This window comes from Sorex fumeus, unplaced genomic scaffold (assembly GCF_029834395.1).
Source record: "Sorex fumeus unplaced genomic scaffold, SorFum_2.1 ptg000061l, whole genome shotgun sequence".
NCBI lineage: Eukaryota > Metazoa > Chordata > Mammalia > Eulipotyphla > Soricidae > Sorex > Sorex fumeus.
In genome coordinates this window covers 53509224-53522215 of record NW_026606118.1, presented here as the reverse complement: position 1 = coordinate 53522215, position 12992 = coordinate 53509224, and the positions used below count along the sequence as shown (strand labels likewise).

Here is a 12992-nt window from a genome sequence, read left to right as displayed (position 1 = left end):
TGTGAATATATATTACATATTCTTTATTGAATATGTAAGTTTCTTTGTGGTAAATCCAGAGCAACGATCCAGAGTTGTGAAAAGTAAGATTGAATTTACAGTTGTCTGGGAAAGTGTGTTTCCCCCACTTTCACTGGCTTTTGAATGAGAAAAAAAATGGCATTTTCCACTATTTTTAAGATAAAAAAGCAAAAACCCAGACAGGTTAATTTGTCCAAGGAACACAAAAGTTGGCAGTGAAATGATTTTTTTTCTTCACTTCCTCTCCACTTCCTTTCAAATAAACTGGCTGCCCTAATCCTGACCCATAAGTTAGCTACTTAACAAATGATACCATACTCATAGTAATGTTCATTGCCTTTGGAACAGATGCTCCTTTCTGCCAGGCATTATCTATGGTTAAACTCATACAAATCTAACCATTCAAGAGAGTTGTTTTGTAGTACCTGACTTATAAATTCAAACAAGAAAAGGAAAAAGAAAAGGTAGCCAATTCATTCAGTGGTTAACCTTCAGTAAAGGCCAGATCTGGAATATGAAGCCAATCATAAGACCCATACTCTTTCCATTTATTCTTTGCACTTTAAGTAATCTTTTCAATGGGGAAACATAAGTATGAACGTATGACAGAGTATTAGGAAAATTTACTCTGCACAGTCACTTAATGAAATGTATTAATTGAACCACCTCCAGCCAAAAATAAAATAAAATTGGGGCTGGAGCAATAGCACAGCCGGTAGGGCATTTGCCTTGCACGTGGCCGACCCGGGTTTGATTCCCAGCATCCCATATGATCCTCCAAGCACCACCAGGAGTGATTCCTGAGTGCAAAGCCAAGAGTAACCCCTGAGCATTGCCGGGTGTGACCCCAAAAGCAAAATAAATAAATAAATAAATAAATAAATAAATAAAACAAAATTGCCCATTTCTGTTTTTCCAAATTGCCACAGTTCTCAAGTAGTTCATCAGGCAATTCAGTGATGTGTCAACCCCTGATGTGTGAAGCAGAGGAAAGACACAGAAAAATAGTGTCCCTTCTCCACCTGTACAGTGCTGGATAAGGTGGGTTCAGTAGAACAAGTCCACCAAATGAGTGCCAAAGGCACATGGCTCCAACGCTGTTTTCAGGAGGAACATGCTGAACTGAGTCATTTGGGTGTAAACATGTGCTTCTCTCAGTGGAACTAGACTTCCTCCAGCAAGCTGTTGCAGAGCTATAAGCTCCACCAATCTGTTGGCTTGTGCGGGTTGACTCCCAGCTGATGTCTTTTGGTTGTTCTTGGCTCCACAAGTAAATGACCATACGGGAGTGATTGCAGTCATTTCCCCAACTTGGCAACCAAAGCTCCTGGGTGTTTACTGGGCGTGTTGAGTCCTGACAGCTCCTTCCAGCTCTCGGGAGAAACAAAGGCAGAGAAGCAAAAAAGAAAACCATGTGATGGACAAAAAAGAAAATATAGCGGCCTGTGAAAATTACAGTGACTAGCACATTTGCCTTGCATGTGACCAATCTGGGTTCAATCCTTGGGCTACATGTGATGCCCTGAGCACTGCCAGGAGTGACCTTGAGTGCAGAATCAGGAGTAAGCACCTGAGGACCACTGGATGTGCCCTCCTCCAAAAGCAAGCAAAAACCCGGAGGAAAGATGAAGGCAGGTGAAAAGGTATTTAATGACACTGGAAAAACATAGCAGATGAGACTTACTTGATCTTCCATGGTATTTAACCATCTGCTTACTGAGACGTTTGCTCAAAATTGTGCTCTTCTCCTAAACTCTTCCCCATCAAAGCATAGATAAATGCATCTGAGCAGCCATGGATAACTGCTCTCACTTCATTTCCTTATATTCCCTACTGATAGTAGAGATGGAACTGTCATAGTGACATAATGTTGAGCTACATCTGTGTGACACTCTTATAGACCCCCAAACCAAGGAGCCATTGGTCACAGTGGATCAAAAGGAAACTTTCAAAACAAAGCATGTACTTGAATACTGGGGTGAAATCCTAAACTTGTTTCTAGCAGTAATAGCCAAACTACGTAACGAGATGCCAACAGACTTGGATTCTAAGTGTGAGACATTTTTATAGCCTCAGTTTCCTGAAAGCTGGGCTTTGGGCTCTTGATACAAACAAGCAGTGTGATACAAACAGCACCACACGATGAAAAGGGTTTCAAATTGGACTCTACAGGTCTGCAGGAAGTTATTCAACCTCTCAAAGCTGACTCAATAAAAAAGTTATTTTTCAGCAATTATTTTTGGAGCATTTACTGGGTTCTGGGAATGCAGTAACGAGAAAAACAGACCTAATTCCTGTTCTTGGGGACCTTACCTTTCAGATACACAAATTAATAACAAGAAAACAAAAAAATATGTCGATGTGGGATGATGATGTGAGATAGCAAGAAACTCAATGAAAAGGTAAATAAATAGCACAGGATTAAGAAAGAGGATGGTTTTGCCACTTTAAATTAACTAGACAAATTATATCAACTGTGCAGATATTATGAGAAAGTTAAATGATCATTTATTTTAGCATTAACATCAAGAAGCAAACATTGTATTTATTCATTTTTGGAATGCTGAAAAGGACCTTGTTCTATAAAAATTAAGAATGAAACTTTCAGTTTATGTTTATGTTTCTGAAATGAGGCTCATCATGTCAATGGCTGCATTATTGCCAATTCTATTTTCTTTGATTTCTTTCAGTGATGTCTTCTTAGCTTGGAATGTGTATGCTTTATTGTTTTTTCCCTTCCACTCTGTGATGGAAACTTCATCCCAGGCAGGAGGATTTTAACAATTGTAAAAAGCTTTGCAGGAATCTCAAGATATGATGCCACGAAGCTTGAATCTACGGTTCATCTTTGTTCGTCTGCATTTGGGATTGGCCACGGGTCTTGGGGCTGGGAGGTATGAGGAAAAATTTGTTTGTTTTGGAGAGACCTGTCCACCAGGTGGTAGGACCTTCTGTCCAGGAAGTGAGCACTGAATCAATAAGGCCACTAGACTCCCTTTTCTTGAAGGATAACAAAGAGCTCCACTGTTCAGTCACATCCTCCTGGGGGAAAAAAATGCCTGCAGGAAGCGAGATCAACCTCTGCTCAGACCTGTCTTGGGTTCCAGGCAGGAACCTATCCCAAGGTTATATTCTCAGAGTATAGAACCTTTGAGAATATATAGATTGGGATAGGTTTGGGGGAGGCAGCAGGAGGTGGGGCAATTGGGGTGGATTTAGAAGATGAAGAGCTGATACTTTGGCTCAAAGGTCACACTATGCACTTTTCTACCTCAACATCAGGGCACAGCTTTATTGTAGATTGTACAGTGCTTGACCAAAAAAAAAAAAAATGGTGACAGATCATTACTCATTGTGATAAATAGTATCATGGAAATTACAAAATAAGAAAAATAGTTTAAATATTCCTAGGTGTCCAGTCAAAGAAGCCCTTTCCCATACTTCCCCATGTCATTTGAATGTGTTGTTCCATTTATCTCACTTAAAATCGAATATGCAGTGAACTTTTCCCCGAGTGACTTGTGATTATCAGTCTCTGAGATGGTCCCCCAATCCTCATCCCCTGCCATTCAGGCCCTGGATCAGTATGCGGCCAAGAGAATAGCACATGTATGACTATAATTTCAGAGACTGTGTCAGAAAAGTTTCTACAATTTCCATCTTGGTGAGCCAGTAGCCATGTCACAAGGATACTTGAGCAGCTCTTGAAGAGAGGCCCACATAAAAATCAGTTGGGGAGAGTGGACTCTGGCATGTAAATCAGTGACCTGGAAGTGATTTTTCCTCCCCAAACTGACCTTCCAGTAACTTCTGCTCTAATTCTAGCTAACTAACTACAGCTTCTAGAGAGACCCCAAGCCACCACTCAGAGAAGACAGATGTAAATTCCTAAACCACATACTTGTGAGAGATAGTAAGTGATTATCATTTCAATTTTACAGAAAATAATTTATTGTCTTATTCAGAAATTCACTGATATCTGTGTAATTGGTTTTTTAGGGGGAAAAAAGAATACTAGGGTCCAGGGATATAGCGCAGAGGTTAAGATGCTTGCCTCACACCATTCTGACTAATTTAAATTCCTGGCACCACGTCCGTCCCTTAAGCCCACCACTGGGAAACCCCTAACCACAAAACCAGGAAAATCACGCATAAACCCGAAACCAAAACATATAAAGAAGAAAAAAATCATAAGACATTCTGAGTTGCCAGGATTGAATGGAAGAAAACACAGTCAATTCATTCCACCCTGAAATCTCTTCAGATGGGGCACTAGATTCCAATGAATACTTTACCATTTTCCATAATACTATGTGAGTGGTGTGCAAAAATTATGATCAAAGATTGGACTTGAATTTTGAAGTGGTAATAAAGATCCAATATTTGCCTTAAAGGTACTTTTCAGTATTCTAAATGAAGAAGTCTTGTAAACCTCTGCGCATGATCTTATTGATGTACTGGGTTTTATGTGTCTTTATGTTATGCAGATGATATACTAACCGCTATTAGTGAAAGGTTTCATGAAAGGTCAGCATCAACTCTTGGGCCTTTCTGCTTGCTATGCACATCGTCTGTCCATCTCTTTGGGTTTCTGTCTACAGAGAAAGTCAGTGAGAAAGGAGAAGGGTTCTGATGGTTAGAAGATGAACCAAGAGTTTCTAAAGAGAATGAAAGGATGGAACAGAGCCATATATATACCAGCTGTACCATGCAGTTACCAAATTGACAGTAAGAAGGAGCAGATCTAGTCTAGTAGTAATGAAAGGATGGAACAGAGCCATATATATACCAGGTGTACCATGCAGTTACCAAATTGACAGTAAGAAGGAGCAGATCTAGTCTAGTAGTAATGAAAGGATGGAACAGAGCCATATATATACCAGGTGTATCATGCAGTTACCAAATTGACAGTAAGAAGGAGCAGATCTAGTCTAGTAGTAAGTAGTGACTGCAGAATATTAGCTTCGACCTCACCACACAAAGTCCAGCTACACAAACAGGGGCTTAAATAGCACTAAACTAGAAGCAAAGTGTTCCTAGACTTGGAGTTCAGCCTGAGCTTCCTAAATGTCTCTTGCTGAGAAGACAAAGGAGGAGACTTAGAGACCAGGAACACTCCCTGTCCCTGAGTTCTCACCAGAGACATGAATTCTCCAGGAACATTCTGTTAGGACTGTTGTCACACGAATGACCTCAATTCATTCCCTTAGTTTTATCTGTGGCATCTCTTCCTACTATAGCCATCCTATTTAACAAATTACATTAGTCACTTAGAAATAAAATCAACCCACAGTATAAAAAGGGCTAAAGAAAAGCATACCTCTTCTGAAGGAAATCAGTAAGCTAAAGTAAGGCTCTCTTTCTCTCTATATAAATATGTATATATGCATCACGATCACGATCACAACCATCCTGTTGTTCGTCGATTGCCTCGAGCAGGCCCCAGTAATGTCTCCTCTATCCTAGCCCTGAGAATTTTTTAAAAAGTGCCATATTCAAGGGTCTTTCAGGGTTATTAGAATGAGACCCATCATGGTTACTGGTATTTGGCATATTGGGTATGCCACGGGGAGTTTGCCAGACTCTGCCGTGTGGGCAGGTTACATTTGGTACCCTGCCAATTTGTCCAAAGTAAAAATGAGATAATAAGATGTCGCTTCCGGGATCTGGGTTTTATAGTCTCTGGGTCTTGGCCGTTGATGGGATTGCACGGTGCCAGGGGGCCAGTTGGTGGTTGTGATCCCTGCCTACTGGAATATGGAGGATCTGGGTGGAGGATGCTCAGCTCCAATCCGAGCAGGCTTGGAGATCTCAGCCCCGGGACCTGCATGCCTTTGTTCCTCTGCTGGTACCTTCATGCTTGTGGAGAGTGGTCTCAGCATGGTGGTGGCTGGTTCTGGAGGTCTTCAGCTGCCAGAGCCCTGGTCAGGGTGGGGAAGAAAACATATATATATATATTTTCTACAAATGTTAAAGTTGGTTTCACCCCAGCCCCTGAAATAACTTAGGACTGTCTGGCAGGAATGGAGTCCAAGGGGTATTATTTCATCTGATTTGGTTTTGTTTTTCTTATGATTTGTGCTACAGGGAATTAAACTCAGGTCCCCATATATGCAGAGAACATCTCTGAGTTACATCTTTAGCACAGAGGGCAATATTTTCTATCTGCTCCCTGCACCATCTTGTATTGTGTGTGCGTGTGCATGTGCGTGTGTGTGTGTGTATGTGGTGTTGTTTGAGTACTACATCTGATGATGCTCAGGGCTGTACACCTGGCTCTGCACTCAGGGATCACTCCTGTTTGACTCAGGAAACATATAGGGTGCCAGAGACCCAAACCCAGTTCAGTCACATGCAGGGCAAGTGTTCTATGGGCTGTACTATCACTCCAATCCCATCCATCCCGTATCTAAAGATAGATTCTGTCCTCCATGTAGAGTGGTACTGCCTTTTGAGAAACATTTTCCATTGGTGAAGAATTGTTATTGCCAAACGCTATTGATTTAAGAGAGGAAAACAGCACTTGTGGCAAGATAAACAGTGAGAGATAAATCTGCAGCTTCGGCTTTTGAAGATCCAACCATAATCCCAGTGGTTGATGCTGTGATATTTCTCATGCAGGATCAATTCCTCCCAAAGTCCTCCAACCTTTGTTCTAATATACTTGGAAGCAGGAACTTTGAAAGGATCAGGGGCAAAAAAAAAAGTCCATGTCTCGTTTTGGGATTTTTTTGTTGGTAGGTTCTCTCTCTCTCTCTCTCTCTCTCTCTCTCTCTCTCTCTCTCTCTCTCTCTCTCTGTCTCTCTGTCATCTCTCTGTCTCTGTCTCCCTGTCTCTGTCTCTGTCTCTGTCTCTCTCTCGTCTTTTTCGTCTTTTATTTGCTTCTCTTACTTTAACCTCTAGAGGGCACTAATCCTCAAAAGACTAAACTTAAACCCTAAGGCCTTCTGTTCACTCCATGGGAAGAGGAAAACCTTAGGAGTTGTTAATAATCGCTGAGAGTAATTTATGTTCGTGAAATTGAGTTAAGGACATTATTTGTACTTATAAATGGGGTATCTTCCTCCAAATAATATAAGGCCCCAGCTTTCTGCTACTCATCATGTCTTCTTAGAGAGGATCCCTTTCTCCCCCAGACCATTGTCTGTGTGCACCTAGGAGACGTCTGGAAAAAATAACCTGATATTTCATGATATGTTTAGTATCTGCTTAACTTCAGAAATGGAAAGAAATCAAGCAGTCCAGGAACCAGTTTTGAATGTTCAGAATCACCAGGAGGCAGTTGTGGTGAGTCAGAAGTGTGCTAGCAAACAAGGATGAAGGTTTTACAGATTGGCAAATTCTGGTTTCACCTGGATACCCCAGCAGGGCCCAGCTCTGCCTCTCCCTAGCTGGATGACATTGGACAAGTTATACAATTATACTCTGCAATACCTGGAAATGGCACTGGTGATTAATTTTGGACTATTTGGGAATTTAAGTTAATTCATTTGAAATAAAATAGTAAACTGAGCCTGAGAACAAATTCCAAAGACACATTCTTAAAAAAAATTTAGAAAGTCTAATCTTCTAGCATGCAAAAAATGAGCACTTTGCGTCACACCAAGTATGTGCTTTAGGGCAGATCCTCCTCCATTATCCTATTCTTTACCTTTCAAAATACCTCCTGGATGGCCCACATTCCTGCAAGCTTGCCTACGGAAGACCTTTCTCCCCCAGACCATTGTCTGTGTGCACCTAGGAGACGTCTGGAAAAAATATATGTCACATATATATGTGACAAAATATATGTCACATATATGCCCTCTTGACAAAACAAACAAAAACAAAAATATTTTTTTATTTATCTGCCATCCCCCAAACTACATGGAAGAGTAGAGGCCAAGAGATCGTAAGATAGCCACTTTATCTAGAGACCCCCAACTTCCCTTCATTTTTCACTCTGATTCCAGTGGAGGGGGAGGGAAGGAGCAGGAAGGGCTGAAGTTGATAGATCCCCAGAGAAGATCACTCTCTGGGCATAAGAAACTTACCTAACAGGAAATAGTCCCTCACTCCCATCTCAAGTACCTTGTTGTTTCAAGGATGATACCAAAGGCAAATTTCACGATGAGTAGAACAAATTCAAAAAACAAATCTGTAGTAAATTTACCTTTCTTATCTTCCAGATATTCCCCCAGAAGTCATTGAGTTGCTTGTATGGAGCAGGCCCTATTCTAAATCCTGAAACCTCGGGGTCCTTGTCCTTCAGTGATCTTTCTCTCTATAGACAGAGACAAGTAATAAACAAGCAGTGAGAACACAGTGGAATCAGGACCTTATGTTGGAGCCTAGTATCACATGTCTGGGACTGGAACTCTGAGAGAAGGGCATCTGGGCTGTATTGAGAGTGACCCACATCCTTCATCACTCACCATCCACAGCTGCCAAAATAAGTGGTCTGAACTGGCCTTTGCATTCTCTGTCCATGTGACTTCGGAGGCTCAACTTATTTGTAATTAGGGACTTCGGAAACTAAATCTAATCTGGGTCTATAATAGTGAGAATAGGCTTAAAAGCTTTTAAATGTGGTTTTAAACTTTATTCTTTGGTTTTCATGACAATATTTGGGTTTTATGACAATATTGAAGCTTTTAAAAATCTGGCATTTTCCAAGTCATTCAAGTTTCTCTAAGACTATCCTAGTATTAGCATTGAAAATCCCACCTGCTGGGAAATCCCTTGGTCCAGAAAATACAGAAAAGAGGCTGCAATAGCACAGTGGGTAGGGCGTTTGCCTTGCACGTGGCCGACCTGGGTTCGATTCCCAACATCCCATTTGGTCCCCCAAGCACCATCAGAAATAATTCCTGAGAGCATGAGCCAGGAGTAACCCCTGTGCATCGCCGGGTGTGACCCAAAAAGAAAAAAAAAATTACAGAACAGTTGGTTATCTTAGAACGTTCTGAATGGACAAAGCATGAAGGAATTGTACTATCCTAGAATGTAAACCCTGAGTGAGTAAAGTTGGTTAATCCACAAGGCCCAATTTATTTCCTAAATATAAATGTATGAATGTATGAAAGTATGTATTATTATTTGGACCATATAGCACACTAGGGGTTGAAGCATTCAAGGTAAACGGCCTACCTGCAGCATACTGCAAATATGGCCCATCACTCCATTACTCTGAGTCAACACCCCAGCTCCTAGTTAAGTTTCTTAATTTGTATCTATTTCTGTAAGACGATCCCTTCACCAAACTTCCTTTAGCATATAAAACATAACAATTACTCAATAAAAATTAATATAAATATTAAAAGTAAGAACAAAACCTTAGCATTACCCTGTCTCTGGGGGACCAAGTACATAGACTACTATTAAATGTTTTATGAAAAGTTTATGAAATCTTAGAAAAACATTGCTTTGGATCACTTTTAGGTGCTATTTTATTTTCATCCATTTACATATTCCTCATAACTGAGCTGAGTACCTTCATATGTCTTTCTAGTTTCTCCCTTTACCTTTCTGGTATCCTTTTAGGCTGGCCCTTTGTGTCTGATTCAGTGGACTTCCTGGCTGTCTGAATCTCAGTTGGGTTTGGTTCAACCAAGCTGGCTGCCTCTTTCAATTGAAGTTAAAGCTCCCGTCAAGAGACCCTTTAGGTGGAGAGAGAGTTTGGGGACCCTTCCCTTCCTGTCACTCCTTCAGGTTGCGACACATCAAGAGTTAAGCCAATCACTGATTTCTATAAGCGTCTTTTGGGGGTTCCCAATAGACTGACCATTGATAAAATTATCCTTTTGTAAACTCACGAATCTGACCAATTGAATGCATCTTTTGTTTCCTACACAAAGATCAAGTCAACGTCTAGTTCAGTCATTTCCAAACATTAGTCTGGGGACAATTCTAAACTGATCACATCAGAATCACCTAAGGTGTTGTTGACACTATGACTTCTGGTCCTCACACCTGGAAAGGGAATTCAGGAGTGTGATGAGACCTAGCCCACGTATTCTGGCACTATGGTGGAGAGGTTTTCCCAAGCTATTGAGTCCTATATATTGAGGGCTATTGAGTCCATAGCAGCAGTAGTTCAGGGTCTCAATGTGATTCTGAGGATAGTACTCAGGGCCTCAACATGCAAGACATGCACACTCCAATTCTTGGCGCTATCTCCCCAGCCTGCCCTCATTTTTCTAACTAATCCCCTGCTAGTTCTGTGGCACAGCCAGATCTGGGAAGAGTTCACTCTGAGCCCTCTGTTACAGCTGGGCTCAATTTCCTCATCAGTGCTTTTTAGTTCTTGTTTCACATTTCATTGTCTTCAGTTTCATTTAGGTTGAAAAAACAACAGTAACAAGATAATATAGCCCATACAAAAACTATAAGAGTAGGATGTTTTTTGCTTGTTTTTTCAGGTCTAGAAATATTGCTTGGGAAAGACTTAATAATAAATATTTAAGTGAATATTGAATGAATGATTTATTAAGACTATCTGAAAACTTCACAGAACTTCGATTAGCTCAAGTTTGTGACTTTAAGCAGAGTATGACCAAAGCTACATATTTGATTAAATCCCAACAATTAAAAGTAATCCTGATAGAGAAAGAAGAATTAATTAATGAAATTGAGGACATTTAATGTAACTATGTTTGCCAACTAGTGGCTTTGCTTGAATTTTTCTTTTTCTGTCTTTCAAGCCCTGATATTTATGACACAGGATATATTACTTTGCTCAAGCCTGCACAATTACACATATTCAGAGTCCTCCTGATGCCATTTTTAATCCAAAGATGGAGATGTATTTTCATAGTGTTCAAAAAATGTGTCACACAAATATAAACCCATGGTTGAGAAGATCTTTTCAACCCACTACCTGGTCATCTCTAGTACTCAGCTATTCCTCTCTTGCTTTTCTTTGTACCTCTCATTTTCCTCATTTTTTTTCAGTTGTTAACAGATAAATCTATCGGTTCACTTTTTTCTGACAATATGCTTCAACAATATACCTACCTAACTGACCTCTTTTCATGCCAAGACTAAATCAACTACAAATAAAGTTGGTTGGAATGTGTTCCAGAGTAAGAAACACACATCTCCGAATCTTGAAATTTATTGTACTGCTCATTTCCTTTGTGAATGGTATCTTTTATAAATGACCAGTCTTCATCATTGTGAAAATCAACAGTTGGGTTCCTGGTGCGTAAAACCCATTGATTGTCTAGGGCCAAGTGATTAAGAAAGCTTAATTGGGCTTAATTAAGAAAGCTTAATTGGGCTTTTCATACTGATGCATTTGATCAGACTTTATCTGCTTCTTATAGCTTTTCTATTATTTCCCTGCTGATAAGGATTTGCTGTGGTCAGGAGGTTTGCTCCAAAGGTAAAGTTCCAAACAAAGAACTATGCCATCACTAGGGCTTTTAGAGCAATGCTTATACATCTGCTCTGGGTCCTGCAGAAGCGGATCCAGTAGAGAACTTCTCAATGTGTTGTCATGAAATTAGAAATTCCTCAGAACGAGCAACATACTGATTTTTCAACTGATGTCTAAAATTATTCAAATATTTGAGGAAAGAATAAGAAATGTGCACAATTTAACTTAGACACTCCATCTGATGAAATATCTTATCTTGCTTTTCAAATATTTTCTTTTTTCTTTCTTTTTTAATTGAATCACAGTGAGATGCACAGTTATGAAGTTGTTCATGCTTGGGTTTCAGTAATAAAATGTTCCAGCACCCAGCCCTTCACCAGTGTACATTTCCCACCTCCAATCTCTCTCTCTCTCTCTCTCTCTCTCTCTCTCTCTCTCTCTCTCTCTTTCTCTTTCTCTCTCTTTCTCTTTCTCTCTCGTTCTCTCCCCCCATCAGAAAATTCCAGCTCTGGTTAAAGAAAGCACTGATAATGGATAAAGAAAGAATAGTGAGAATAGTGACTGTGAAGGTTACTTGAAATGACTTCTGAGGTAGTTCTAGAATCAACAGGCCTCCTTATCTCTAAAATTAGCAAGACTTACTAAATTTACATGTACTCCTGCCTGAGGACAGGGGGTGGATGCTATGGGTTCTCAAATTTCCTTCTAAGCTCAGGACTCAGCAATGTTTTCCCCACTCCGTCCTCCCATGCTTTAGACATGTCTAAGGTATGTTGTCCATATTGTAGCTGGTTTATGTTGGAGAATTACTTGGATTGCCAGAAGTGAATCCCTCTGGTATCTGAAAGAAATAGGAGCAATGAATTACAGGGTTTTAAAATATAATTTTATTTCTGATATTCGAACCCTGAGATATTCAGGTTTAGTAAACTCAACATTAGTCTCTGAACAGCATCTGAAATGACCATTTTCATTATATTCTGAGGAAATGCAAAATATTAGGGAAATACAAGCTAATAAATGATCTATAAGCTACCAAAATTCATGTATTTACAAAGAAATGTAATTGCCCTGGGGCATCTTGGACTAAGATTGAGAAACACAGATTCTAATCTTATCTCTTTTATCAGGAACCCTAAATGTCATTAGCACATTGCCTCGCCTTTCACTGTTTCACTTCCCTCTATGAAGGATCTGTTCGTCTCTTGTTTATATCTCAAGAAATATAAAGTTCAAGTCATGAAACACAAACTGTCACTTGGTGCCTAGAATTGGTCAAGCCAGATATTTGCTGTTCAAGAAAAAGAATTCTCCAATCACTAGTAGGAGGACTCAGTTACCTAACTAGGCCCTCTCTAAACTTAGTCATTCCACCCACCGCTCTGGGAGGAGTCCTCAAACAAATGATTCAAAAGATTTTCATTCAAAAATAATAATGAACCTAACAAGGCTTTCCTTTCATGCCACAACAGGAAAATCTCTATTGCCAGGGAGAAAGATGACTTGTTACCTGCATGGGTTGGCAAATGGGGCCCATTGCCAAAGGGGAAGTTTTTCTATGGTGCCACATTGGTCTGAAAAAGAGCAAAGATATGCTTAGAGCAAAGGTTTG

The 12992-nt window shown here is 40.1% G+C and overlaps 1 long non-coding RNA gene across 1 annotated transcript; it reads right to left on the bottom strand.

The window, feature by feature from the left end:
- Nucleotides 1-2516: 2516 nt before the first annotated feature.
- On the bottom strand, nucleotides 2517-8281 carry LOC130034618 (uncharacterized). Its single transcript, XR_008794139.1, has 3 exons — nucleotides 8174-8281; nucleotides 5874-5942; nucleotides 2517-4616 (listed from the first exon to the last, which is right to left on the bottom strand). It is a non-coding gene; the product is annotated as an uncharacterized LOC130034618 (long non-coding RNA).
- Between the last annotated feature and the right edge of the window lie 4711 nt (nucleotides 8282-12992).